General features: G+C 42.6%; 1 pseudogene; it reads left to right on the top strand.

The window, feature by feature from the left end:
• The first annotated feature begins 854 nt into the window (after nucleotides 1–854).
• LOC118623827 lies at nucleotides 855–3,987 on the top strand (annotated as a pseudogene).
• Nucleotides 3,988–23,785: the final 19,798 nt, after the last annotated feature.

Raw genomic sequence — 23,785 nt, 5'->3', positions numbered from 1 at the left:
GAGCAAGTTATCTGTTCTTATTCCGTATTTATGCAATAAATGTTAGGGAAAGACTGGTCCTAAGGTATACACACCACCTGCCTCCTAGTTCTGTGATTAACATACTGGCCCGGAGGTTTGTTCAGTGTTCGCTCCACAGTGTTAACTATGTTTAGAGATCGCACAGCCCAGGATAGAAGTTAGAGAAGTTAAACCTTAGTCCTGCCTCTGCCATCAGCTGCCTGCAGGGCCTTATCTGGGTCCCTTTTCCAGTCATCTTTCTCATCCATAACTATGATATCTGGACTGAGTCTCTAATTTTTAAATAAGTAGAGACAAAAGTGCCAAATGTTTAGCCCTACATTTTAGGAACTGCTTTTCATGCTTCCTCTAGAAAGCAAACAAACTTAGACACAAATGTAACTTAGCAGAATTTGTTTTCTGTTTTACCTCATTTGAGAAATCACATTCTCTAAGAAATGTGAACAGAAAGCTGTGGTCTGTGCCACAGTCAGTCACCTGTTAGTGGCTGGTCTTTCTGAACAGCCCATGCGTGATGGGGGAGGGGCTTGGGGTGGGTAGTTTTACTTAGAGTAGGCTGAGTCTTTTTATTTTAATCCTCACCCAAGGATATTTTTCCATTTTTTGTTCAAATAGAGTGGGAGAGGGGGAAACAGACGTGAGAGAGACATTAACTGGTTGCCTCCCGCATGACCCAACCAGGGCTGGGGAGAAACCACAACCAAGGTATGTGCCCTTCACCAGAATCGAACCCGCGCCTCATTGGTCCATGAGCCGACGCTCTAACCGCTAGGGCAGAGTAGGCTGAGTCTTAAAGGACATTTCCTCTTTTCTATCCCTTTCCGGTGTCCAGTATGTCCAAGTGTGGACATGGCAGGTCCTCCGGGCGAAATTCCGGATTTCCCTGGGTTTTCCAGTAGGAGCCATGGTCAGCTGTGCTGACAACACAGGAGCCCAAATCTGTGTATCATCTGTGAAGGGGGTCAAGGACGACTGAACAGACTTCCTGCTGCTGGCGTGGGTGACACGGTTATGGCCACAGTGGAACAAGGCAACCAGAGCTCAGGAAGAAGGTGCACCTGCAGTGCTGACTCAGCAACGAAATCGTGCCAGAGAAAAGACGGCATGGTTCTTTGTTTTGAAGATATTGTGGGGGTCAGAGTAAACAATACAGGTGAGCCCTGGCCACTTGGCTCAGTGGTTGAGCATCGGCCTGCGGACCAGAGAGTCCGGGCTTCGGTTCCCTCTAGGGGCACATACCACAAAAAAAAAAAAAATACAGGTGAGCTGACAAGTGCTGCCATCGCAGGACCAGCTGCAAAGGGGTGTGCAAGTCTGTGGCCCAGGACTGCATCCAGTGCTGATGGCCTTGCATGGTTCTCCCATGCATTTGTAAAGAGAAAAAAAACACTGAAAATTATTTTCTCTTCCCACCCCACCGCCCAAAAAAGAAAAAGGATGTTTCCTCAGTCTGATTCTGGAAGATGAATTTCCCTGTGATTTTTTTGTGGGGATGGGAGGTGGCAGGAAGCAATAGATCTGCCTCAAATATACTAGGTAGAATTTATCATTCTTTCATTGATTGTTGATGTGACAGCATGGCACTTACATTTTTATATTATAATTAATAAAATATGTCACTCCTGGAGGTCATGCCATGGTCTTTGGATCGCGAGGTGCGTCGGGTGGGTAGTCAGTGCCTGTTTAGTGGACATTGCATGAGGTGAATTTCTGATCAGGAGAAGCCTCGCCACTTTCCTGAGGACGTTAAACCCACAAATAGTCTTATCACAAGGTAGCCTGTAGTGAACCTTGTGGACAATAACATTTATTGTCTATCACCTCTGGTCAAATCTTTTTAGGCCCTTTGTTCCCAACTTTATTGGTGTATATTTGTCATATAACATTGTGTTGAGTTTACAGGATAGTGGGATGATTTGATATGTTACATTGCAAAATGATTACCACAGTGAGGTAAGTTGACACATCTGTTACCTCACATTTACCATTGTGTGTGTGTGAGGCGAAAACATTTACAACAAGCCTTTACCTTTGTCCACCTCGTCATCTCACAACCCCAGGAAGCAGGTGCTAGTGCTCCCATTGTACAAATAAGGAAACTGAGGATAGGCTAAAACGTTTGCCTAAGGTCATGGAGCTTGGAAGTGACCGAAATGCTATCAGATGCCAGGACTGTCTGAATCAAAAGCCTACATTTGTCCGGCCGGCGTAGCTCAGTGGTTGAGCATCGACCCATGCACCGAGGTCGACGATTCGATTCCCGGGACACATGCCCAGGTTATGGGCCTGATCTCCAACGTGGGACATGCAGGAGGCGGCCAGTCGATGTTCTCTCTCATCGATGTTTCTATCTCTCTCTCCCTCTCACTTCCTCTCTCTCTAAGATCAATAAAGGGGGGGGGGGGGGAAATAACCTACATTCTTCCCTGTGCCTTTGGCCAAACTTGGCCCAAACCTGGCTTCCTGGGAACATAGGACTGGCATGTATCAATGGCCCCAGGGGTCCAGTTTAAGAGCCTAAAGAACTTTTATAACCAATGCATTTTATATTGGCTGAAATTTACTGGAAGCTCTGTCTAAGGAACACGTGCACTGGGCAGTGTTTCCCTGTGATCCAGTCTGCCCATCTACATCCAAGAGACAACTCTTACCACTCTTTCGTTAGATGATGAAATGGCAGCTGATGGAGGATATCTAGGAGAAACTAAACTCATGTGGAGCAAATATTTTAGGTTATTTCATATTTAACCGCTCCTTTTTCCATCCACAAGAATAGCAAGACTTGGGAGTTAAGGAGTCTTAGAGTCAAGGCCTCTTTGGCACTATGAGTGACAGCCTATGATTCAAGGAAAGTCTATTGCCTGTCTCCCTTCCCTGCCTGGGAAAGGTGTGTCAATACATCGTCCATTGAGCCCTGCCCTGTGGCTCATCCGAGTCTAGACGATGACAACGCTAGTTTGCCAAAGGGAAACTCTTGTGCTCAGTTTGGAAAGGACTGCCAAGAAGCCTGCTCAGATCCACAGGGGCACACAAAGAAGTAAGTAGGTCATTATTAAACTGGCAGAAAACATCGTAAGCAGAATTTCAAAGAATTTTAGAAGTACATAAACAATTCTGATTTGGGCAACCATGCTATAAATCTTAGGGAAAGGCCCTGGGCATATCATTAATAGTTTATTAGATGAGCGATTTCTCCCATCTATCTAGCCTTGTAATTTTCACCTTTGATTTTTATAACTTATAAAAATTTTCTACGCAGGACAGACTCCAGATACAACATATCTTGCACAAAACACCCGAGGGAGATATTCTCAACCAGATAAATGCGTGGCCTGCCCGCAGTGGGAGTCCCTTGTCCTTCCTAGTCGTTTGCCCACTGATTCCTCCCACATGCAAGATGAGCTAGCATGTATTGTCCCATCACAAGCCTTCATCTACTCCAAATTACAGACCCGTTGGTCTGATGGATGGTCTTTTGAAGTTCAGTGCTAATATACAAAGGAAAAATTGCAAGGCTGGCTTTTAATCCTGTGCCCTATGTAAAGAACAAGCCATTCTTTCTTTCACTCACTCACTAATTCAGCAACCACAGCGGTTCTCAACCTGTGGGTCACGACCCCTTTGGAGGTCGAACGACCCTTTCACAGGGGTCGCCTAAGACATAACATTAGCAAAATTACAGTTATGAAGTAGCAATGAAAATAATTTTATGGTTGGGAGTCACCACAACATGAGGAGCTGTGTCAAAGGGTCGCGGCATTAGGAAGGTTGAGCACGTATGCCAAGCACACGCTGGACCCAAACTTGAGTGATTTCACTCCTGTCCTCACAATCTTCTAGGCCGTGTCCATGTCTGCCCCATGTGAAGCTGCAGAACCTTGTGCAGCATGCTTGCTTCTGCAGATGTTTGTGGCCCTGCCTGGGGGTGTCCAGTCTTCCACATTGGAAGCGGTTGTTGGTCATTAGCACAAAACCACACAGTTACTTTCAGCTTCAATTTTTTTAAAGAACACAAAATTTTTATTTTCATGAGTTCTAAAAATATGTATAGAGCTGACCGGTTTGGCTCAGTGGTTAAGAGTATCAGCCTGCAGATCGAGGGTTCGCAGGTTCGATTCCCAGTCAAGGGCACGTGCCTGGGTTGTGGGTTTTATCCCTGGCCCTCGCTGGGGTCATGCAGGAGGCAAGCAATCGGTGGGTCTCTCCCACATCGATGTGTGTGTCTCTCTCTCCCTGCCTCCCTTCCATTCTATCTAGAAATCAATGGGAAAATATCCTCGAATGAAGACTGAAATATAACTTTTTAAAAATTAAAAATATGTATATATCTAATAAACCTTAAAAAATATGTGTGCAAATTTCAAAAACAACCAACACAGAAGGCAACATATAATATATAACCAATTCATGTAAAACTATTAGAAACTACAAATAGCACAATAGAAAACTGGCAAAAGATTAAATATTCACAGAAAATACTAACGGTCAATAGGCATATGAAAAAAATATTTGTCTCGCCCTGGCCAGTTTGGCTCAGCGGTTAGAGCGTTGGCCTGCGGACTAGAAAGACCTGGGTTTGGTTCCCGCTAAGGGCGCGTACCTCGGTTGCAGTTTGTCCCTGGCCCCGGTTGGGGTCATGTGGGTGGCAGCCAGTCAGTGTGTCTCTCTCACATCGATGTTTCTCTCTCTCTCTCTCTTCCCACCCTCACTCCCTCGGGTGAGGGACAAAAATGTCCTCAGGTGAGGATAAAAAAAAAATATATATATATATATATATATATATTCATCTCACCAATAAACAAAAAAATGCAAATTAAAATTAAAGGATTATTTTGTGATTCAGCTGACAAGAGTGTAGTGATACAAATATATACTCTCAAAAAATTATTAGTGACAAGGTAAAATGGATCAATATTTCTAAGATTCTTTCTCTCTCTCTTTCTATCTCTCTCTCTCTCTTTCTTTCTTTCTTTTTATCCTCACCAGAGGACATTTTTGCAAGGAGAGAGGGAGGAAGAGAGAGAGAAACATCTATGTGAGAGAGACACATTGAGTGGTTGCCACCCACAAGACCTCACCCGGGGCCGGGGACAAACTGCAACCGAAATACATGCCCTTAGCAGGAACCGAACCTGAGACTCTTCTGTCCACGGGCTGACACTCTAACCACTGAGCCAAACTGGCCAGGGTCTAAGAATCTTTAAAATGTTCTCTTTTGTTAACAAAGAAATCCTGCTTCTGAGAGTCTCATAGGTTTTGTGTTCAATTTAGTATATATCCTAATGTAGCTATTTGCTAAAGTTATCCTGTTCTCAATTATTTCACTTTCTGTTCTTGCCCTTGTTATAAAATATATTCTTTTTAATCCTCACCTGAGGATATGTTTTTATTGATTTTTAGAGAGAGAGCGGAAGTGAGAGAAAGAGAGAGGAGACAGATGTGAGAGAAACATCAATAGGTTGCCTTCCATACACGCCTGACCAGGGATTGAACCTGCAACCTAGGTATGTGTCCTGACCGGGAATTGAACCCACAACCTTTTGGTGTACTGGGCCTTGTTCCAACCAACTGAGCCACCTGGCCAGGGTTTGCTTTTGTTTTAATGATTTTGCGTGAACAAACATAGCAATAATATCAATGTAAAAATGTAAATAAATCACAGATCTCTTTTCTTACATGCTAACCACATTCATTTTCCTATGTTCCTTTGTAGTTCTGGTCACACATTATAAGATCGGGATGGCCTTTTGCAAGATGTGGTATCTGCTCTGAATTATTGATCAATAAAATGATTCCTTTTCTCCTAAAGCCAGGACACACCAGGTCTGGAAATCAAGAGGAGGATGTGGCAAATCTCAGAGTTTCAGTTAATGATTAGCTCTCAAAAATATGTGTCCCTGTCCCTGACTCTCTGAGCTCTGCGAGTCTTTTTCAGTACCCCATGGAGAAAGAGCACTGCCTGGGGCAGCGGTGCCACTGAACTGGGAGTTAAGACTACCCCATGGCGGTTTCAGTCACCTCTCAGATCACACTGCTAAATTGGGATTTGACCATAAATGTTAAAAGGAAATGTCCTGCCCTGGCCGGTTTGGCTCAGCAGTTAAAACGTCGGCCCGCAGACCAGAGAGTCCCGTGTTCGGTTCCCACTAAGGGCGCGTACCTCGGTTGTGTCTCTCTCACATCGATGTTTCTCTCTCTTTCTTCCTCCCTCCCTCATGCTCTATCTCAAGATAAATGCAAAAATGTCCTTGGGTGAGGATAAAAAAAAAAAGAAAATGGCACTATATCTTAGGAACTAGAGAAAGCTTAAGAGGAATTCTGGTACACCTCTGTGAGTGATCACGCTCAGGGGTAAAGGCCAGTGGAAGGCTACTAAAACTTCAAACAGCCGTGGTCACGTGGGCCAGAGTCATGCCTAGTTCATACAATGCCTTTCCATGAATGAAAGCAAAGTGTTCACTCTCAATTGCTGAAATCGGTGGCTTTGTGTGTTGGCCACCTGAGTGCGAGCTGGAGTTTGCCTTCATTTGCACCCTATATTGTCTGCTCTGGAGAGCAAACCCCTAACTTCCCAAGGTGTCATCTCCCAGCCAGTATCACGCTTGAGTCTTCACTAGGCAATTCCATCACTCTGAAGGATCAGCTGGAGGAGTTTGTTGTGATAATAGTGAATTCCTTGGGCATATTGTCTCACTTTTGTTGCTATCAAATAAGTTTTTGTCAGAAACAAAATTGTAAGGAATAATATGATGTATATAAGACACTCAGTAAGTCCAGGGATGAAGATACTTGAAGCATGAAAGGGAAATCTATATCCAGAATAAGTGTCTACTCTAATAAGGATGAATGACTGTCATTTGGAAGGTGCCCCATGCAATTAACCAGCTACAGGAGGTTAGCTAGTTCCTTCAGGGCGTGGTACTTGCTGGGGGTCCAGACTAATGTCTATAGTTAGCAGGTTGGACACTCAGAGTGGTGGTAGCCAAATCAGCCTTGTTGGCACCATGTTGTGGAGCTTATGTCTAATCTCTGACCTTGCCACCATGTTTACCTTGTACACAGCCTACTGGAGGCAGAGGAGAGATGCTTATTGAGATCTACACTATGAATCATCTCCTCCACCTGATTATTGAGAGCCTTTTTTGCTATGGACTCCCTCTGTTAAACATTCACACAAGACACCAATTTCTTACACTGTGTGCATTCTAAGACATTTCTCAGATACCTCTTGCCCAAACCTCCTTGTCTCTAATTAGCTGATCTTGTCCCTGCCATGTCTCTGACCATCTGATCAAACCTTTAGCCATTGCCTATGAGTCAGTGTAGATATGCACCTCTTCTTCCATTTACATTAGACAACCAAATGCCCGGCTAGAAGTTCTACCCATTGGGAAGATTCCTTTCAGGACCACCCATGAGTAGGGTTAGTAGTGCTGTAGTTGTCCCTGTGACCAACAGATAGAACTTGGAATGAGGCCGGAGGGGTGTCTGGAAGGGGGAGGTGAGCGGGCACAGGAGTGGGTGCACTGGAAGTCTAAGCCACTTGCTCATGAATCTGACCTCCAGGAACTACTCGAGCCTGATCTCATATTAACACTTTACTTGAAATTGAAGTGCTGCTTCACATGTATTATTTGGGGATGACATCTGGTTCATAATAGGCAGTTCAGGCCATATTGTTATCGGTGTCCTATGATCAGGTGTTTAGTCTCTACCCAGACCCAGTCGCAATACTGAAGCCTTTTCTGAGTCGGAGTTTAGCCCTTTTCCCAGGAGAGTGTGGCTCTTCTCCTAAATGCCATGACCTAAACTGTAATCTCCCATATGCGTTTGCCCCGAGCTCTGCAGAGTGTCTCTATCCACCTGCTAGATCAGGCCTGGGGATGATAGCCACACTACAGCCTGGACTGGTCAGAAAGCATCCTCTTGGTCTTGGTACCACTCAGACCTGCCAGCTGCACAGGCTTCTCAGTGGGTGGGTAGAGAAACACACTCAAATACGGTAGAGCAGGGCACTACGTTATTGATTGCTCAAGCCTAGGCCCTTTTAAATGAACGGGGTGCTCTTAATATTACATCAATAGAACACACATAAACTTGGACTACTCCAGGCAAAAGAGTCACTCTAAATATATATCGCCTCCAAGATTCAAAGGAGCCCACCAATCTATACGTCTGTTTCTGTTTTGTTTCTTAGTTTATTTTGTTCATTAGATTCCACAAATGAGTGAAATCATGTGGTACCTAAACAAACAAAATAGAAACAGACTCATAGGCAGAGAACAGACTGACAGCTGTAAGAGGGGAGGGGTGAAAAGGTGAAGTGGTTAAGCAAAACACTTCAAACAGAAAACAACTCATAGACACAGACAACAGCGTGGTGACTGTTAGAGAATAAGGGGGCTGGGGGAGATAGAAGAGGTAAAGGGAGGATGGAAGGAGACTTGACTTGAGATGGTGAACACAATACAATGTACAGTTGATGTATTATGAAATTGTACACCTGAAACCTATATAATCTTATTAACCAGTGTCCCTGCAATCAATTCAATTTAAAAAAGTAATTAGCAAAGAAGCCCACCACGCATTTTTATGTTTTCTTAGTGGTAGTCTATGTGACTATTGTGTCACATAGTCGACAGGCTGTGTCAGGTTTTAGCTGTAGTCTGCCTGTTTTCTTTGGCTCAAGGCTTTTCCCTGTAGGAAGGCAAACGCAGACTCAGTGTGCAGAGTAAAGGGGTTAGCTGTGGCCTCTGTGACTGCGTCGAGATCATAGGAACTATATGATGCAGATGTCTTTTTCTTACCAATGAAGTGTGTTGCTGCCTTGTAAGAAGATCCTTCTTCCTTCCACTCATCCTAGTTACCTCCTAGGTTTCTCTTACTGCAAGGATGAGGAATTACAACCCTTGGAAAGGTATAAGTATAGCCAATGGCTATATATGTATAATGGTGTGGATTTATATATTTGTGGAGAGGGGGAGAATGATGAGAAAAACTTTCATGTCAGATAGTTTAAAGAACTAAAAGCTCTGAAAGAATATTGTCATTCCCTTTCTTTGCAAGTGTACAGTTTACTGGTTTACTGTGACTCCCCGTTTTCAAAAGTATGCGCTTGAATTGCTATTCAAACTTACACTGTGAGTTTATTGATGTGTGAGCAGGTTTATTTGTGGAAAGGTGGAGTGAAAAGAGAACCTGTGGCATTCACGTATGAAGAACCGAGGTGAGCCCTGGCTAGTGTGGCTCAGTTGGTTGAAGCATCCTCCGGTTCACCAAAGGGTTGCAGGTTTGCTTCCCGGTCAGGGCACATGCCCAGGTTGTGGGTTTGATCTCAGGTCAGGGTGCATGCAGAAGGCAACTAATCAATGTTTCTCACATCAATGTTACTCTCTCAGAAAGAAAGAAAGAAAGAAAGAAAGAAAGAAAGAAAGAAAGAAAGAAAGAAAGAAAGAAAGAAAGAAAGAAAGAACTGAGGTGAACATTTGCTTTTGGCTAAGATAAAGGATAAAGTAACAGGGACCAGATTTAACCTCTAATATGAAACACCCAAAGAAAATATATGAAAAAACAGTTCTTAATATACTGGATAGCAGGCAACAAAGGACAATAATTTATGAGAGAAATAAAACAAATAAAGTGAACCCCATGAGTACCCCTGCATGGATGAAGTTTCCAGGCTGCTGAGCAGGGAGGGGGAATCCAGACAGAGCCATGAAATTCTATATTTCTAGACTATAGGAGTGCACTTGATTTTTATATGTTGCTCTTGTATCCTGGCACCTTACTAAAATAAATTCACATGTTCTTGTAGGTTTATTATTGTTGTTTGTATATTTTGTAGGATTTTCTACATAGATGTTCACATGATCTGCAAAAAAATACAGTTTTAATTCTTTCCCATCTAAATGTCTTTGATTTCTTAGTCTTACGCCATTGCACTGGCTGGACTCTCCAGTGTAATGTTGAATCGAAGGGATGAGAACTGACATGCTTTTCTTGTTCCTAAACTTAGAAAAGCATTCAAGAGCTCACCAGGAAGTATAATGCTAGCTGTAATTTTTTTTTGTTTTGTAGATGCCTTTTATCAGTTTGAGGAAGTTTCTTCTATTTATAGTTTGCTGAGAGTTTTTTAAATCTGGAATGGATATTAGATTTTGTCAAATGCTTTTTCTGCATTTATTGAAATGATTTTATGGCTTTTATTTTTGGTTTGTTAATATGATGAATAAAATAAATTGGTTATTGCTTGTTAAATCAACCATGTACAATCTGGGATAAGACTCACTTGGTCTAGATACTTTATTCTTGTTATGCATGGTTGGATTTGATGTGCTAGAATTTTGGTTAGATATCTATGTTTGTGGAGGATATTGGCCTGTAGTTTTCTTTTCTTATGTTTTTGTCTTGTTTTGGTAATAAGATAATGCTATAATCATAGAATAAATAGAAAAATAGTCCCTGTTTTTAAATTTTCTGGGACAATTTGTATGGAACTTGGTATTATTTCTTTTTTAAGGATTGCATCAATGAAGCCATTTCAACCTGGAGTTTTCCTTGTGGGAAGTTTTAAACATTGATTTAGAGAGAGAGAGAGAGAGAGAGAGAGAGAGAGAGAGACATCGATGTGAAAGAGATATCTGTTGGTTGCCCCCCCACATATGCCCCAACCGACCATCAAACCCACAATGCAGGCATGTACTCTGACCAGGAATCAAACCCTCAGCCTTTTTGTGTACAGGCTGATGCTCCAACCAACTAAGCCACACTAGCCAGGGCCCTTGTAGAAATTTTTTTAACTGAGTTTGATTTATTTAATAGATATGGAGATATTAAGGTTATCTATTTCTTCTTGTGTGAGCTTTGCTAATTTGTTGAATTCATGGGTATAAAGTTCTTTACAATATTCCCTGAATATACTAGTAACTTCTGTAATTATGTCACTTCTTTCATTCTTGATATTGGCAACTTATGTCTCTCCTCTTTTTCTCCTGAGAAGGTTGGGCTAGAACTTCATCAGTTTTCTTGATCTTCTGAAAGAAGCCCATCACTCCGATCCCTGTTTCCATCATTACAGAACCTTCTCCTACTCTGTAGTCAACTCTCCTCCTACTCTTGTGATACTATATGGGGCCCATCTGGACAATCCAGGATAATTTCCCTCTCTCAAAATCCTTAATCACCTTTGCAGGCAAAATTTGCAAGTTCCAAGGACAATGACCTGGATATCTTTAAAGTCTATTATTTACCTGATCACAGATCTTTTAGTTATGATGCATTCTATATAGAATTGTGTATCCTGTTTTTTCCCATTTACCACAATTTATTAGCAATTTGTTCATCATGAATGGGCTCCAACATAATAGAAAAGGTTTATTCTCTTTAAAAAGGAATTTCCAGTGCAAAGTAAAGGTAGGAATTATTGGATGGGAAGGTTTCCTATGAACGAAAGCCATACACCCACGATAGAGATCATCTTTGCCTGTCCACCATGAAAGTAAAGTATAAAACAAGAAAGGAAAATTACAACAATTGACTAATTAGTGTACTAAGCAGACATTTGTTGAGCATCTACCATGTGCGGTGCATGTATCAGATGTAGAGGCAGGAGTGAGTGGAGGGAAGGGGAGAGGGAAACTGACATGAAAAAGACCAGGTCCTGCTCTCGGAAACCGACATTTGGGGAGACAAGTCCAGAAATGAGCTACAAAAGGCAGAATAAGCTAAGGGCTAGGAAAGAAGTTTCCATGTATAGAAGAGGGAGGGACATGGTCAGCTTGAGGACAAGAAAAGTTTCATGAACGGAAACAATATTTGATCTGAGGTTTGAATTTAAGCTTTTTCAAGTGTTTATAATGGGAGCACAAACTTACGGTCAACCATGTATCCTTCCAACTGAGAAGTAATCACCGTCCGGCGGTCCTGATAATGTTACCATAAGAAGAATGTCAAGATGGCTTTCTCAGTGGTACCAACTTTGAGCTGCCTCTTGACAGCCCAACAAAGAAGCAACATCGGGAACTTCTCAGAGTAAAAGGGGAAGAAGGCTGATGGGGGATTGGCTGGAATGGAGGAACTGGGAGGGGTGGTTTCCTACTGGATCGACTTAGCAGAGCTGGAGCCGAGTCTCCCAGAATCCTTCCTGCATGATTCCGGGCTGGGGTTGGGCACACGGACGTGACAGGTGGAAGTGAAGCAGCATCCAGGCTCCAGGCTGCCACAGGGTATGGCGCCCCTGCAGCTCACGCACGTGGTTGCCGACGTGCGGCCCTTGTTGGTGCGGAGCACACAGGGGCAGCTCCATCAGGATGGTGCCAGCTTCTGCAGGTCGCCCGAGCCGCCCAGGTTACAGGTGGTGGGAGCCAGACAGAGGGTCCAGTGTGTCCTGGGGTTCTGGTTTGTCTTGCTCGCTTCTGTTTCATATTTAGGGCTTTTCCTTACTGCCAGCCCTGCTGGCCTACAGCAGCAGTATGCCCAGCACCAGACAGCAGAGACGTCCTCACCGGCTCGCAGCTGGGAAACGCCCAAAGCCTGCAGAGCCCCTAATGCACAGCGCTCGTCATGTTCTGCTTCCCAGACTCAGCCCTGAGTGACAGTGCGGCCTGCTGCCATGACCCTGTCTCACTAAAAGTGTGTGTGGGGACAGGAGGAATGCCTTTTTAAAATTATTATTATTACTTTGGGAAAGAAAAATCCAAGAGATTGCTTACTTTAAAAATGTACAGAGCTATCATCAAATAAATGGATCTCTTTTATTGCCCCACAAAGTAATATTACGGACCTCAAACTGTGAAATCTAACATAGCTACTGAGTTTTCTTTTACTGTTTTGCAAAAATTCTAGACTTAAGAAAATGAAAGAAGTCAACCCACAATCCAAGTATAACACTGGTTAATCTCAAACTATTTTTATTTAGCTAAATCCTTTCCCCGCCTCTTTAAAAAGCCTCTTGAGAAATCCCATTTGACAAGGGATATTATTACAGTTTGTAATGGTCAACATCAGGGCAAGACTTTTTTTTTCTCTTTTGTAAAATCAATTTGAGTTATTTACAATGAACTTAAAAACCATGAACTTTAATGAAAAAGCTTGACAGGTTTGATGTATGATAGACTAAAGTTTAAAAAAAAGGCCAGAAAAAGATTTTTTCTTTTTGGCCATAGAATAAAAACATGGGTCTAGCCACTCAGAGTTGCTTCTAAGAGAGCAGTGAAGTAGAGTTGCCCAGTGATTATAAAATATCTACAGAAAACTAGTTAACAAAGGAGATGTAAATGTTTTTCCATCAATGGAATAATGTAGCAGGAGGGGGTTGCGGTTCTCCCAACAAACAGAATCGGGGTGTGTGTGTGTGTGTGTGTGTGTGTGTTCAAGCTAGTTACTGATTACATTGCTTATTTTATTCAATTACAGTAGCTTACAATAATCATTCTCTGGAGAACCACAAAATAGATAGGATGCGGGACATCCTTGTGGAAGTCTGGATTCTGGTCATTGATAGCCTGCCGGACAGGACAGGCGTTTTTCAACACATTTCTTCATGCCTTCCCCGCATTTGCACCCCAGCTCCTTGCTTTGTTAATGCCTTACAAGTAGTTGTAAGCAGTTTCTCAAACATAATCTTCACCCGGGTGTTTACTTTGACCACTGACTGTTGATTTAAAAGGAGCTCCGTTTTCAAAGGAAATCCATCCACTTTTCCTGTGTCTACAGGCAAGAGAGAATAATTGTGTCATGGCACCCGGCCCTGTGTGTTTAGAGCTTTGAAATGATCACAAAATTACTTTTCCCCTTTCACTTATTTTCTTCTTAAATCCTGTTTTACAGTAATCATTCAAATGACTTCACTACATGGTCAGCGAAATAATGGCTTTAAATAGTGGAAACTAAATAGCCACTTCTCAGTACAACCCTTTTAAGAAGTATTTGTTTAATGAACAAGAAAAGCCTGCAATATGAATAAAAATGTGTCAGAAATACAATTGCATTTTTTTCTAAAACACCTTTATGCAAGAAAATGTAGATTTTATTTCTTGTTTATAACTTTTGTCAAGATTGTATTTACAATTCTCTCTACATGAAATAAAGAGGGAAAGAACAGGACAAAAATAGAAAAGAAAGCATCTTTAAAAATTATTAATTATGTTTACCTAATGACTTATTAATATTAAACCAATAACTTTGCAATATAAATATCTAATAAATTATTTAGTTGGGAAAAACTACACCAAGTTCTATCTCTTTCATCAGTTATTTGACTATATTAAGTTTATTATTTATGATGAGTTCATTATTTGGCTAAATTTAATAATTAAACTACAGAAAGATTAAAACTTGACTTAATCTAAATTAGATTTGACTCTTCCTTTAATTTGGTAGTTTCTGTTCAATTCCAAAAACCTTCCACCCCAAACAGTGGCAACAATATCACACAGCAAAATGGGGATACGGGTGGACAAGGTGCTTCCTGGTTGGCTGGGGAGGAGCTGGGCTCAGGGAGCCGTTAATTGCTGAATTGATTCACAGCGCTATGGTGTCTAAGGGGCTAATAGAGTTGGATATACTCAGATATATTCAGGAGGAATGAAAATAATTGATGAGCCCTGGCTGGTCTGGCTCAGCAGTTAGAGCGTCAGCCCGCGGATCACAGAGTCCCCAGTTGGGTTCCCACTAAGGGCACGTACCTCGGTTGCAGTTTGTCCCTGGCACCGGATGGGGTTGTGTGGATGGCAACCACTCGATGTGTCTCTCTCACATCAATGTTTCTCTCTCTCTCTTCCTCCCTCTCTACTTCCCGCTGTATCTGAAGATAAATCCAAAAAAAAGAGACTTCAGGTGAGGATAAAATAATAATAATAATTGATAAACTTTGTCATTTAAAATTGGATTAAAATTTTCCCTTGATGCTGCTTTGGAAAGTGTTGAGATGTAAAAAGAATGATGGAATTAGAAAATCACCATTTGGAAGTAATTGTTTCAGTTCGGAATCACCAATTGATGCTAAAATTCATGGGCAATAATATTTTAAAAAGGGTATTTACATGGTTTCAAAGTATCTCCCAATAAGACACTTGTTAATTACAAAGGGGAACATAATTAAGTTTAAAGTGGAGAAACCTGGCTTCCACCTTAGCCAGAGGTCAAAGTTCATGTCACCAGTCAGGGAACACAGCAATACAGTGTGCCTCCAGGGACACACCGAGGAGGACGCAGACCTTCACCTTATCTTAGTGTGTGACGTGAATCTGCTCATGAAGAAATCAGAAAATTCCAAACTAGGCAACATCGGATAAAATAGCTGGCCTGTGCTCTCCAAGGTCTCATGAGGGCCAAAGATCAGCTGAAATGGTTCCCAATGAATGAAGACCAAATTTACATGACGACTAAGTGCAATTCATTATGGAAATTATCACCGGTGTTTTATAGAGGAAAAACAAAGTCAGCGTGTTTCAGAGCCTGGCCTACAACACTAATTTATAATGATACTGTGACCCAATCCATGGAATTCAAGCAGAGAGGTACAAATCAAAAAGGGCAGAACCAAAATAATTTTTGTCAGATGTAATTCTGTGTAGTCAAAACCTATGCATTTCATAAAACAAAAGTCATGGACTATTGAACAAGAAGTTCTCCAATACACAGGCTGAGCAGTGAGTAAAGAGAAAAGATGCACCTGGCAGGGTGGGGGTGGGGGATGGACACCAGAGGAACTTCCCAAAGGTCACCTCTGCTCCCTCCCTGTGGACGTAGTGACAGTGATTCCTGGTGTGGAGTGAGGTTACCACAACAAACGTTGTCCCATAAATAAACGGGGTCATATGAGTTTTTTAAGGTTTTGTTTTTGTTTTGTGTTCTTATGCATTGAACTCATTCTGTGGGTATTTTAAAGGAAATGGGTATGCCTTGAAAATTTAGGATTTGGGTATTTTGGAAAGTGGATATGCAAAATGTATTGTTGACTTTTATGGCATTGAAAATATGAAGTTTGCATAAATATTTTTCATTTTAAGAGATTACCAAATCCTTTTGAATGGTGCAAAACAGCTAATACTTCTTCAAATAATTTATTAACATGTAAGATTTCAAAAAATACATAGAAGATTTCTAAGATGTATGTACTTTTAAAACTCATTAATTTTCCACAATTAATGTGTTATATTATATATCATATCTCATAAAAGAATGCTTTTTACAATCTTCCTGCTCTTTGGGGGTTAAGATGTCTAAATCCCAGCAGGGCTGTTGTCATGGAGCAGGTTGGGTCCCCGCCATGCAGGTCCAGCGGCTTCCACGTATTAACTCCCTCCCACAGGACAGTGCTCCCGGACAAACAGCCTGTGCTTCCGAGCTGGACGAGCCCAGATCTGAATTTCCACATCAGTACTTCCTGTGAAAACTTGGAAAAAATGATTTTTTCCAAGCCACTTTCCTTATCTGGAAAATAATGAGGATAATAATGCTTACCTCTCAGAGTAAGTAAGAATTAAGTAATGCAGATAAACTGTCTAGCATGAACTCTGATACAAAGTATACAGGCAATGTTAGTTCCTTCCTTTTTTCCCACTTCTCTTTTTTTATTTTTATTTTTCATTTTTTTAAAAAATCTTTATTGTTGAATGTAGAATGTATTACAGATGTTCCACATTTTTCCCCCATTGACTCCCTCCTCCCCACTCCCGCCCCCTTCCCGCCATTTCCCACACAATTGTCTGTGTCCATTGGTCATGCATATGAGTTCTTTGGTTTATTTCTTCCCACCTCCCCAACCCCTTTCCCTTTGAGGTTTGTCAGTCTAGCAATGAATTTGTACTTCTTAATCTCTTCACCTTTTTCACCCATTCCCCCAACCCCCCTCCCATCTGGCAACCAACAAAATGTTCTCTGTATCTATGAGAATGTTTCTGTTCTACCTGTTCATTTTGTTTGTAGATTCCATTGTTGATAGATATGTATTCATTGCCATTTTGTTTATTCATATATTTTATCTTTTTCTTCAAAAAGACCCTTCATCATTTCATATAATAACGGTTTGGTGGTGATGAATTCCTTTAACTTTTTCTTGTCTGGGAAAGTCTTTATATGGCCATCGATTCTAAATGACAGCTTTGCAGGATAGAGTAATCTTGGTTGTAGGTTCTTACTTTTCATCACTCTGAATATTTCTTGCCACTCCCTTCTGGCCTGCAAAGTTTCTTTTGAGAAATCAGCTGACAGTCTTATGGGAACTCCCTTGTTGGTAACTAGCTGCCTTTCTCTTGCTGCTTTTAAGATTCTCTCTTTGTCTTGAACCTTTTGCATTTTGATGATGATGTGTCTTGGTGTGGGCCTCTTGGGGTTCATCTTGTTCGGGACTGTCTGTGCTTCCTGGACTTGTATGTCTGTGTCCTTCACCAAGTTAGGGAAGTTTTCTGCCATTATTGTTTCAAACAGGTTTTCGATTTCTTGTTCTTGCTCTTCTCCTCTGGCACCCCCAAGATGCGAATGTTGGTATGCTTGAAGTTGTCCCAGAGGCTCCTTACATTATCCTCATTTTTTTGGATTATTTTTTCTTTTTGCTGTTCTGATTGGGCGTTTTTTGCTTCCTTATATTCCAAATCGATGGTTTGCTTCTTGGATTTACGTACTCTACTATTGAAGCTGTGTAAATTATTCTTTATTTCAGTTAATGCCTTCATCAATTCTGACTGTGCATCCATAATTTCTGACTGGTCCTTTTTTATGCTCTTGAGGCCCTCACTAAGTTCATTGAGGTTCTCACTAAGTTCATTGAGCATCTTTATAAGCAGTATTTTGAACTCAGCATCTGTTAGGTTGCTTATCTCCATTTCACATAGTTCTTTTTTTGGGGTTTTGTTCTGTTCTTTCATTTGGGACCTGTTTCCTTGTCTCCTCATTTTGGCTGCCTCCCTGTGTTTGTTTCTGTGTATTACTTAACGAGAGGTATGGGGCTCGCTGAGACCAGATGCTGCTCATTTGAAAGAATTTAGGAAAAACCTGAAGCAGGATCCAAGACAGGCCAATCCTATGGTAAAGCAAGTGGCAACAGCTTGGGTGGGCCTGAAAGTTGGGTGGGCCTGAAAGTTGGGTGGGGCGGGGCCTCAGGGAGTCACCAGGGCGGGGCTACCAGTGTGAGCCAGGTTGCTGGAGTCTCAGATATGGAGACTGTCTGCCGCCCCAGGGAAGGGCTCACCAAATGAACAAAGGCCTTTGACAGCACGTTGTGTCACAGAGAAAGCCCCCTCTCCAGCCCTCACTCCAGTGCCAAACAGCTCAGTTCTTCCCTGTATGTCTCTGGCACCCCTCAAGCTGCCTCCCCTCCAAGCTTAGAGGGAGAGAGTCCGATAAGTCCGTGCGCGGGCCCTTTAAGGAGCTGCCTGGGGCTCCAGCCGCCTCAGCCTCCCTGAGCCTCAGTTCCCGCTGGTTTTTCCAGCCAGAAGTTATGGGGACTCTCTTCCTGGCACTGGAACCCTGAGTGGGGCACCTGGTGTGGGACGGGGACCCCTCAGTCCTCAGGAAGGACCTTCCCAGCCGAGGTGTCCTCCTGATTTTTATCCGCCACACGTGGGTGTGGGACCAGCCCGTCTCTCCACCGGCCCTCGTGCCTCCGCCCCTCCTCCCAGTCTGGATGTGGCTGCTGCTTTAATTCCGTAGTTGTAGGACTTCCATCCAGCTTGATTTCAGGCGGTTTTGAATGATGGTTGTTCTGTAGTTTAGTTGTAAATTTAATGTGGTTGTGGGAGGACGCGATACCGTGTTTACCTACCCGCCATCTTGACCCGAAGTCCTCTTTTTTTATTTTTTTAATCCTCATGTGAAGACATGCTGAGTCAGAGAGAGAGAGAGAGAGAGAGAAACATCCATGGAGAGAGAAACATGGTTTGGTTGTCTTCCCTACATGCCCCAACTGGAGACTGAACCAAAAACCCAGGTATGAGCCCTGACTGGGAATTGAACCAACAATCTTTCGGTGCACAGCATGATGTTCAACCAACTGAACCACTCCAGCCAGGCTTCCTTCTTCTCTTATAATCCACGACTAGAACAATTTATATGTCAAATTAGCATGCAATAATCTTCCTGTTGGGTGGTGGGTTTATGAATAATTGCTACATTATTAAAACCTGATTAATTAAAGGAGGCCATGCATGGATAATATGATTAGTCCAATTCTGTGCGTCTGAGGTCCAATATAAAAATTATACATGGAGCCCTGGCCAGTTTGGCTCAGCGGTTGGAGCATTGGCCTGCGGTCCGGAGAGACCCGGGTTTGGTTCCCGCTAAGGGCATGTACCTCGGTTTCAGTTTGTCCCTGGCCCTGGTTGGGTTGTGCGGGTGGCAACCACTCGATGTGTCCCTTTCGCGTCGATGTTTCTCTCTCTCTCCCTCCTACTCTATCTGAACAAAATGTCAAAAAATGTCCTCGGGTGAGGATTAAAAAAAAAAAATTACACATGGATATATGTATTCAATCAGTATTCTTTTTTTTATTTTTAATCCTCACCCAAGGATATTTTTCCATTTATCTTGAGATAGAGTGGGAGGGAGAGAAACATCAATGTGAGGGAAACACATCTATTGGTTGCCTCCCGCATGACCCCTACTGGGGATGAACTGCAACGTGCCCTTGACCTGAATCAAACCTGAGACTCTTTGGTCCAAGGGCCGATGCTCTAACTGCTGAGCCACATCAGCCAGGGCTAATCAGTACTTTTTTGTTCTACATTTAGCATTTAAGTTAAAAGGTGTTTTTGAAGTTTTGCAAGGTGAGGAATTATAGCTCTAGGAATTGGCATGTATGAAGCTGACATGGATAAAATGTACACAAAACCTGATAGAAAGTGAGGAAGTACATGAAAATTCATTAGCCTTGTGGTAAAATGGAATTAGATCTATTTCTACAATGTCCAACAATGCATCCAAAAATGGGAATTATATTCATGCATTCAATCAACAACTATTTATGGAGTGCCTACTATGTGACACACCTGTCTTCTGGAGGATAGAGAATAAGCCGTTGATTTGGGCAAGGTGGAGGTCATTTGCAACCTTGATGAGAACAGTACCTAGGGAAAGACAAAGATGAGCCCTCATCAGAGTAGTTTAAAGAGAAAATAGGAGATAATAAAGCAAAGGCAGTGAGTCTGGGAAACTTGAGACCTTCTACGAAGGTATTGGGTTATAGTTGGAAGAAGCATAGAGTCAAGTCATTTTTCTTTAAGTTGAAGATACTGCAGCATATTTGTAGATTAAAGGGAATGGCCCAGTAAAAAAAGAGGAATTGATGATGCAAGAGGTGAGGGACATTTCAGAGCCAAGTCTCTAAAAAGGTGAGAGGGAGTGGGGTTCTGGTACCAGCGGAGGCGTGGGCTTTAGGTGGCAGGCAGCCTGTGTGGTACAGATGGAGGTCTGCTGAAGGATTTGGTCCTGGGAAGATGAGGTACTTTTTATCTGCTACTCTTTTTCGATGAAATAATGAAATATGGAGTTAGGTCAATATCTGGCTTGGTAGGTGCGTAGGATTGGAGGTTTAAGACAAAAGGAGAATGGGTGAAATAGCAGAAGTCTAATTTGATAAAGGCATGGGGTGAGATGGCTGGACAGTGCCATTTGTGACAGTAAATTTAAAGGGAAAACTGTGCTGTACACTTTCTTAAAGTCACATTCAGCTACTAGGATGGCAGTCCAAAGAAGGCAGAAATCTAGGGCTAACCACAGTTTGCTTCCCAAGCCCCTGCCCCGGTGATATAGGCAATTGTAATGCAGGAGAAGGAAGTCAAGAAGCTGCCCTGGAGGAGGACATGCAGGGGCGACAGACAGAGAAGTGTGAAAAAGCTAAGGTCCCACTGGGGTGGAGTTACTAGGGTAAATGACCAGCTGGAGGGAGGACAGTCGGGAGTAGGAAATAGGATTTAGCAGGTGGTACAGTTCTTGGTGAGGACTGGAAAGATCACAGGACGTGAAGACATCAAAGACCTGAGAGGTCGAAGTGTTGATGGATCATTTACTTGCATGTTGAAATGAATCAGAATGAGGCTGGAGTACTTTGAAGAGAAAAGCAGTGTCCTGGGAGGCAAATCTTTAATACATGAGGGGAAGACATGGGGAGATTGGCGGATGACAGTGCCGAGGAGGGATGGCTGATGACAACGCCGCCGGAATGCAAGTCCAAGGAGCTGGGGGCGGAAGGAAGAAGAAGAAAGGGCAGAGCATGGCAGAGAAAAGTCTCCAAGAGAAATAGACGGAAACAGTGTCCTTAGAAGAAAGCCGGGTTTCAGGTACAGCAAGAAGGAAACTTTGTAGGTTACGAATCCATTTAGTGCAACATGGTTGAGCTTTAAAATTTTGAGAGAAAGCAGATAGAATAGAATAGAAGATGTAAGCGCATATCTGAAACTTTAGATAAACATTGTTTTGTCATTTTTTTGTTTGTGAGGGCATGTTTTGTGTGTACAAGATATAGACATAAAATTCATTCCTTACTGTAAGTTGGAGTGAAAAGGCTTGGAAGCCCTGGCATTTGTGACTATAGAGCCCTGTGGGGTAAGAATCTTTATGGTGATAGATGGCCTGTATCCAGCTGAGTAGCTCCAGCAAGAGGCAATATAAAGGCTCCTGGCACCTAACCCTGTGCAGAGGGGAGGAGCCTCTTCTGCAGGCCAGGCAGCTGTGCTGGAGTTTTAAGAGCAGGTGGAGTGAGGCTGGTGCAGATTTGCTCAGTCCAAGAACTCTTCATGGAGAGGTGATTTCAAGAATTGCAAGTGAAATCATCTGTGGCCTGGGCAATATAGATCCCTCAAGAAATTCTTGGCTCAATTTCATCGAGATTAATCAAGGAGATAAATATACAGCAATGCCAGCAAAATAGACGTGCTCTTGCATTGTCCCAGTTATCAAAGTCAAGATTTAGTTGATGCTAATTTTTGTATGGACTAGTTGGGTATTTTAGCTCTGCTAGTCAGAACTCACGACTGCTAATTCAATGTCCATAAATCTGAGATTTGTGAAAGTGACACAACTGTGTGCCTTCACCTGAAACTCTTCTTTTAGCCACAGTTATCTCAGCTCACCCTGGTCATGGTCAGAAAGCAACCCGCCAGGACGTGTAAAGGTTCAGGGCAAATCCTTTTCCAATAATGAAGTGTAAAAAACAAAAGATGAGCATACAAAGTTAGAACATTATGGAATTTCCTTCTCTTTTTTTAAGGGAAGATAACCTCATTAGTGATGCTTAAAAGTTACCCATAAAAATTCTGTGAAAGACAAAAACGTCGAATGACAAGACTAGCTTCTTTCAGGTCTGTGGGAGGCCTTCACCGCCATAAGTAATGATGCACATCCAGGTGGCGTTCTTTGTGCTCTACGGGGTGTTCACATACGTCATTGCCTTGGGTCTGCGTGATCACACTCATAGACAGGCAATGACTAAAGTGAGGCTCAGATGGGTTCTTCCATCATTCAGTCAGAGTATATGACTGTCGTGTGTCATGTGTCACATGCTAGATATGGTTCTGCATGGTAGGAGTACAACAGCTAAGAGAGAGAAAAGTCCCCGCTGACCCCTCAGGCCCCGCGCTCCGCCGAGCGAGGACTTGCAGCGGGCTCCCCGTGGGAACGCGGGCTCTGGTTCCGGTGCTCCTCCTCTCGGTACCGGACAGAAGGAGTGTATCCCTCTGGCACTGGTAGAGCAAAACCCTGCACACCCAGAACTGCAGTGGAGAAAGACTGGCTATTTTGTTGATGAATGGCGCCATCCCGGAGAATAGGAAGCTAATGTTCAAAAGCACTAACTCCCTATGGGTGTAGGTTTCAGGTTATACAGGACAAAATCAGAGGACACCGTGGGTTAGGGCCTCGAGGCGAGGTAAGGGTAGTGAATCATTTCTTTAGATCTTCAGGACATCTCTGATGTCTGTTCTGGTGTCCCTTTGTCCACTCTCATGGAAAAGTAGCCAGGGGGTCTGGTCCTTCCATCTCAGGGCGCAGGAGCTGAAACATAACTTAGGTCAAGATGTTATCTTTACTAAGTCATGAAAATGGAAACAAACAAACAAACAAAAAGCTGAGGTAGCAATACTTACACCAGACAAAATAGAATTTAAAACAAAGGCTGTAACAGGAGACAAAGAAGGACCCAGAATTCCACTTCTGGTATTTATCCAAAGAAACCCAAAACACGAAATCGAAAAGACATGCCTCAGTGTGTTCATTGCAGCATTATTTGCAATAGCCAGGATATGGACGCAACCTAAGTGCCCATCGATAGTGGACAGAGAAGAGGGGGTGCATATATAAATGGAATATGCCTCAGCCATAACACAGAATGAAATCTTGCATGTGCAACAACATGGATGGACCCAGAGGGTATTGTGTTGACTGAAATAAGTCACACAGAGAAAGACAAATGCCACATGATTTCATTTATATGTGGAATCTGAAAAACAAAATAAACAAGCAGAACAGAAACAGACTCATAGATACAGAAAACATTTGATGGTCGTCAGATGGGAGGGGGAGCGGGGACATGGGTGAAAAAGGTTAAGTGACTAAGAAGTCAAGATGGGTAGTTGCAGACAGTCACGGAAAGGTAAATTACAGCACAGGGGACATAGACAATAATACTGTAATAACTATGTATGGTGCCAGATGGGTACTAAATTTATTGGGGTGATCACATCATAAGTTATATAAATGTCTAATCACTGGGTTGTACACTTGAAAGTAACATAATGTTAAATGTTAACTGTAATTGAAAAATAAAAATTAT

This window comes from Molossus molossus, unplaced genomic scaffold, assembly GCF_014108415.1.
Source record: "Molossus molossus isolate mMolMol1 unplaced genomic scaffold, mMolMol1.p scaffold_m16_p_10, whole genome shotgun sequence".
Taxonomy (NCBI): Eukaryota; Metazoa; Chordata; class Mammalia; order Chiroptera; family Molossidae; genus Molossus; species Molossus molossus.
This window is presented reverse-complemented; position numbering and strand designations above follow the sequence as displayed.